Source organism: Salvelinus namaycush, chromosome 30 (genome assembly GCF_016432855.1).
Source record: "Salvelinus namaycush isolate Seneca chromosome 30, SaNama_1.0, whole genome shotgun sequence".
NCBI classification, from domain to species: Eukaryota; Metazoa; Chordata; class Actinopteri; order Salmoniformes; family Salmonidae; genus Salvelinus; species Salvelinus namaycush.
This window is the reverse complement of record NC_052336.1, coordinates 31,531,324-31,538,069: the sequence shown is the minus strand read 5'-3', so window position 1 is coordinate 31,538,069 and position 6,746 is coordinate 31,531,324. Positions and strand designations below refer to the sequence as shown.

Here is a 6,746-nt window from a genome sequence, read left to right as displayed (position 1 = left end):
AATGTCTGCGGGTTTTCGCTCCACCCTTGTACTTCATTGTTGAATTAAGGTCACTCATTAGTAAGGAACTCCCCTCACCTGGTTGTCTAGGTCTTAATTGAAAGGAAAAACCAAAACCCTGCAGACACTCGGCCCTCCGTGGAATGAGTTTGACACCCCTGTATTAGTGGGTATTTTCAGGGAACAGTAATAATAATGTATGAATTCGCTTACTCAATTGCTATGAGGCTGTGTTACTGTATGTCAAGCCATTCTAGGTTCATGGTGTGTCTGGGAACACAAGACCACCACTGAACTTAATATTAGAACGAAGAAGAAAAAATCTATCTTTCAAAAATCCAGTTCTTTCATTCCAATTCTTCTTTTCATATCCTAATGGAGCAGCACCAGCTAATGGTCTTTTTGTATCTTTAGGGGTCATTCCTGAGATGAACTTTGACCCTATGAAAGTGGTCTCAGATGCAGTGCTTGAGATTGCAGATGGGAAAAACATGTTCATGGATTATCTGTCCAACATGTTTATGGATGATAAAGGTATACTTGGTTATGTGTGACCATCATATGCATTCTATGACATAAGAACAGTAATAGGACATAGATAATGTGACATGACATACAGTCAGGTCCAACATTATTGGCACCATTGATAAAGATTGCTCAGTATTTGTATTATTTATCAAGGGTGCCAATCATTTTGGACCTGACATCAATAACGTACAATCTCATTCATGATACTGTTCTGGCTATACACTGAGTGTACGAAAAATTAGGAACCCTTTCCATGACATAGACTGATCAGGTGAATTCAGATGAAGCTATGATCCTTTACTGATGTCACCTGTTAAATCCACTTCAATCAGTGTTGATGAAGGGGAGGAGACAATTTAAAGAAGGATTTTTAATCCTTGAGACAATTGAGACATGGATTGTGTATGTGTGCCATTCAGAGGGTGAATGGGCAAGACAAAAGATTGAAGTGCCTTTGAACGGGATATGGTAGTATGTGCCATGCGCACTGGTTTGAGTGTGTCAAGAACTGCAACGCTGCTGGGTTTTCACACTCAACAGTTCCCCGTGTGTGTCAAGAATGGTCCACCACCCAAAGGACATCCAGCCAACTTGGCACAACTGTGGGAAGCATTGGAGTCAACATGGGCCGGCATCCCTGTGGAAATCTTTCGACACCTTGTAGAGTCCATGCACTGGCGAATTTAGGCTGTTCTGATGGCAAAAGGTGTTCCTAATGTTTTGTACACTGGGCCTTTACTTGTTATCTGCTCAAGTAACTCAAATGTATGCAAATCTCTTGACATAAGCACATGATTTTCACATATGAAATGAGGAATAACACGTACATGTACAGTATGTTTCAAGATATTGACTCCCACATGTCTGTTTTCTTTTGGGTGTAGATGAACCTAGTACTATACCAGCATCTGTGATGCATGTGATAAGGAAGAAAGGTAGGTTTTTGTTCATTTCTCAGTTCGTTAATAATTACCAAACTCTCTTAGAATTCGTTGAGGTTGATTTTTAAGCAAACGCTCACGATGCTGTCGATTTACTATTAGGTTGTTTGATGAAATCCCTTCCCTTTCATTTCATCAATAGATTTTCAATCAAATCAATGTTTTTCCTTCTTCCAATCCTAGGAGAGTTTTTGCCACCCCTGGAAAAAGGTACGTAACAATCGTTCGTACACCAATTGTCACCACTACCAAAGGATGATGTTAATACAGTAACAAATGTAGAGTGTCATCAATTGTCAACTTATTTGATCCGGCTGTGGAATTCTGCTTTCATGTGGTGTGATGTTGTTTGATGACTTGAAATGTTTTTTGTTTCGTTTGTTGGGTTGTGTAAATCTAGTTTTATTATATGTTATAAGGGGCGACTGAGGTTATCACATAATATTTTTGAATGTGATCAGTTACAAGATTTTCCTCATTACAAAATGATCTACAGAATATTTTTGGTTTGTTCCATCCATGCCAATAGTTGAGACAATTTGAAAATCTCGGTCTCCCGTGTTAAAAATCAGCCAATCTCATTCAGTGTGCAAAGGTGTGGCTGCCTGTACTAATCATTGTTGCCTTGCAAAATGGATGTGTATTTGTAACATTCTGACACTAGCTTGGTTTCCACCCAATTGGCGACAGATTTTCATGTCAATACACGAGAATCCGCATAGGGAAAAAATCAGTGAGTGATGTAGTGCACACAAAATTAAAAATCTAAAGTTGAACATGTTTTCATTGCATTTTCAACTACAACGATGGTTTCTTCACAAAAATGTCTGCGTTGAATAGCAAATGTTCCTACTCTTGTCTTGGCACATGCACTCTAGCCAACAGTAGGCTGTGCAGGTATAGTCTGCATGATGAGATTACTATGGATAAGAGCGAGAATATTAGTATTTGTCAAACAGCAGTCAAGCATCGATCATCATGTCACCAGAATAAGACCCTGGATATTTATTGGAAGTCGCATCAACATCACAGTGCACATTTACAACCCTGTGAAGTTCATCATAACTAGTTTCATCTGTAGCCTAATAAACTGTATGGTTTCCCGATGCGTAATGGGAGGAGGACCACACACCATATCATCGCGTTACTCCAACGTTACTCTAATACGATGGTTATCATATCAATATTTGCGCATAAAGGCATTTTGTGGTGGTTCATTTCTTTACTATCAAAAGAGGAGAGACAAAGTTATCACACGAGTCAGAGTTATACTTAAACTAAATCTTTAACGGTGAGAGCTTTGCAATAGCGATGGCTTGTCGACGAATCGCTACCGTCTCTGATGATCCGTTGCGAGCGGCGACACAAAAGGCTACCGAGATCTTTTATAGCCAAGATACACCCACCCCTTTCAACCTACATGACGAACAACAGATGTATAGAATGGGTCACGGGGTTAATATTTGTATGAAAGTTTTCATTGTACAGATCAGTGTCTGGCCCTCCGACTCCAAACTGGAACCGTCTCTCTCTGGTACCATACAGAACAGAAACATTAGCTCATGCTCTGGTATGCTCTTTAGTTTTTATCACCCAAAGATATCGTAAATCTCCTCTGTCAGCATTATCTCCCAGAGGCCCATCCACACAATAGCTATAAGAATACTCTATTATGTCGAATAAAACAACCATTTGATGCAATAAAAGTATTATAACATAATTTGCAATTTTGCCACCATAGTTTCCTTCGCCATTTCTCGCATAATTAATTTTATAGACACCTAAAATTGTCCTGTTTCCATCATAGCTGTCGTGCTGACTTTTTTTTTGTCAGTATGACTTGGATGGAAATGTGGTTACTGAGTTGTAATAATGCTCTGACAATGGAGCTTGCTGTGAAACACTTCGGCGTTAACTATTATTTAACCTCTAACGCCTACCAAACCCGGATCCGGGATCCCCCCCATCACAAAAGCTGACTAGCATAGCCTAGCCTAAAGCCACAGGGATATCATATAATAAAATGTTCATGAAATCACAAGTCCAAGACACCAAATGAAAGATACACATCTTGTGAATAAAGCCATCATTTCTGATTTTTAAAATGTTTTACAGGGAAGACACAATATGTAAATCTATTAGCTAACCACGTTAGCAAAAGACACCAGTTCCATACTCCACCATTTTTTTTTACTCCATCAGCAGCTATCACAAATTCGACCAAATAAAGATATAAATAGCCACTAACCAAGAAACAACCTCATCAGATGACAGTCTGATAACATATTTATTGTATAGCATAGGTTTTGTTAGAAAAATGTGCATATTTCAGGTATAAATCATAGTTTACCATTGCAGCCCCCATCACAACTCTCACTAAAACGACTAGAATAACTACAGAGACCATCGTGTATTAGCTAATTACTCATCATAAAACATTTCTTAAAAATACACAGCGTGCAGCAGATGAAAGACACAGATCTTGTGAATCAAGACAATATTTCAGATTTTCTAAGTGTTTTACAGCGAAAACACAATATAGCGTTATATTAGCTTAGCACAATAGCGAACATCACACCAGCATTGATTCAAGGCAAAAATAGCTATAACGTATAAACCACCAAAATATATTAATTTTTTCACTAACCTTCTCAGAATTCTTCAGATGACAGTCCTGTAACATCATATTACACAATTCATATAGAGTTTGTTCGAAAATGTGCATATTTAGCGGCACAAATCGTGCTTATACATTGAGAATAGTGTCCAAAATACCAAGCAATCTGTCCGGCGCCATCTTGGAACGGCACCTATTTTTATCGAAAACTATTCATAAACTTGACTAAAAAAATACAGGTTGGACAGCAATTGAAAGACAAATTAGTTCTTAATGCAATCGCTGAATTACATTTTTAAAATTAACCTTACTGCGCAATACAGGCTGCGATAACGCAAGGCTACACTGCCAGAAATGGCGTCTCATGCATTTTACTTTTTTCAACAGAACAATGAATTATCAGCATAAATAGTTCTTACTTTTCGATGACCTCTCATCAGAATCTTGGGATGGGTGTCCTTTGTCCAAAAGAATCGTTGCTAGGTTGGAGAACGTCGTCTTCAGAGTTGCAATTAGCAGTAAACATTAGCACGAAAGAGAGAGATACCCAAATCCCTACAGCGCCAAGGAAATAAATACCCGAAAATCGCAATATACTGACATAAACTGATATAATTCGGTTCAAAATAACAAGATTATGATGTCTTTAAAGCCTATATCGAATAAAAACACAGCCGGAAATGTCAAAGACCTATAACCGATGTTTCCAAAAGAACGTCCCAAGGTCCTTAGTGCGTCCGAGCGAAGGTGAAAAGAAAGAGCCACCTATTTCCCAAGCAATTTATAAACTTTGGGAACTACGTAGAAACTCCATTTCAAGTCTCCCTATTCGCTAACAACCAGGGGAAGGCGTATGCAGTGCATCTCAACCAATAGAGGACAGGCAAATTAATACACAGGTCTCAGAACAGCCAGCAAAATTCTGCATTATGACATACACATAGGAAAATTGCTGTAAGTCGAGTTCTGTTTCACCCTGTAACGGCGTTCCTCCTCCTCTTCATCCGAAGAGGAGGAGCAGGGATTGAACCAAAATGCAGCTTCGTATTTAGACATAATGAATTTATTTAAGTGTAGACGAAAAACACGAACTTCACTTGAATACTTACAAAATAACAAAACGAATGTAGACAAACCTGAACATACGAACTTACATAAAACACGAAGAACGCACAACAGGAAAAATGACTACATAAAACGATGAACGAACGAAACAGTCCCATATGGTGCAACAAACACTGACACAGGAAACAACCACCCACAAACAAACAGTGACACCACCTACCTTAATATGATTCTCAATCAGAGGAGATGAAAACCACCTGCCTCTAATTGAGAACCATATTAGGTACCCATTAACCAACATAGAAACAGAAAACATAGACTGCCCACCCAAACTCACGTCCTGACCAACTAACACATACAAAAACTAACAGAAAACAGGTCAGGAACGTGACACACCCACAGATATAATTCAAACGGTTTTAGAAACTAGAGTGTTTTCTATCCAATAGTAATAATAATATGCATATTGTACGAGCAAGAATTGAGTACGAGGCAGTTTAATTTGGAAACGAATTTGTACTATGTCGAAATGGCACCCCCCTAGTGGCAAGAAGTTTTAAGGGAAGTAGGTTGCGGCGTGAACCCTTTTTTTCACTATTTCATAATCTAATTTTGCACAGTGCCTTCAGAAAGTTTGCACACCCCTTGACTTACTCCCCATTTTGTTTTGTTACAGCCTGAATTCAAAATGTGTTTTCTTCTCACCCATCTCAAATCAAATCAAATTGTATTTGTCACATGCGCCGAACACAACAGGTGTAGTAGACCTTACTGTGAAATGCTTACTTACAAGCCCTTAACCAACAATGCAGTTCAAGAAACAGAGTTAAGGAAATATTTACTAAATAAACTAAAGTTTTTTAAAAAAGTAACACAAGAAAAATACATAACAATAACGAGGCTATATACAGGGGATACCAGTACCGGGGGGGGTCAATGTAAAAAATGGTGGCCATTTTATTAATTGTTCAGCAGTCTTATGGCTTGGTGGTAGAAGCTGTTAAGGGTCCTTTTGGTCCTAGACTTGGTGCTCTGGTACTGCTTGCCGTGCAGTAGCAGAGAGAACAGTCTATGACTTGGGTGACTGGAGTCTTTGACAGTTTTTTGGGCGTCTGACACAACCTAGTTAATAGGTCCTGGATGGCAGGAAGCTTGGTCCCAGTGATCTACTGGGCCATACGCACTACCCTCTGTAGCGCCTTACGGTCAGATCCCGAACAGTTGCATCTACACACAATACCCCATAATGACAAAGTGAAAACATGTCTTTAGTCATTTAAAAAAATCATATAAAATCAAATTGTATTAATCACATGCACCGAATACAATAGGTGTAGGCCTTACAGTGAAATGCTTACTTACGGGCCCCTAACCAACAATACAGTTTGAGAGAAATACGGATAAGAATAAGAAATAAAAGTAACAAGTAATTAAAGAGCAGCAGTAAAATAACAATAACAAGACTATATACAGGGGGTTACCGGTACAGAGTCAATGTGTGGGGGCACCAGTTAGTTGAGGTAGTATGTACATGTAGGTAGAGTTATTAAAGTGACTATGCATAGATAATAACAACAGAGAGTAGCAGCAGTGTA

General features: G+C 38.7%; 1 protein-coding gene across 1 annotated transcript in view; it reads left to right on the top strand.

The window, feature by feature from the left end:
- Nucleotides 1-1,658: 1,658 nt before the first annotated feature.
- LOC120025097 (vicilin-like seed storage protein At2g18540) overlaps nt 1,659-6,746 on the top strand; it is a 49,882-nt gene continuing 44,794 nt past the window's right edge. The window contains exon 1 of the mRNA XM_038969529.1: nt 1,659-1,679. The gene's annotated coding sequence lies outside the window, so the exon portion shown is untranslated. The remainder of the gene's footprint in view (nt 1,680-6,746) is intronic.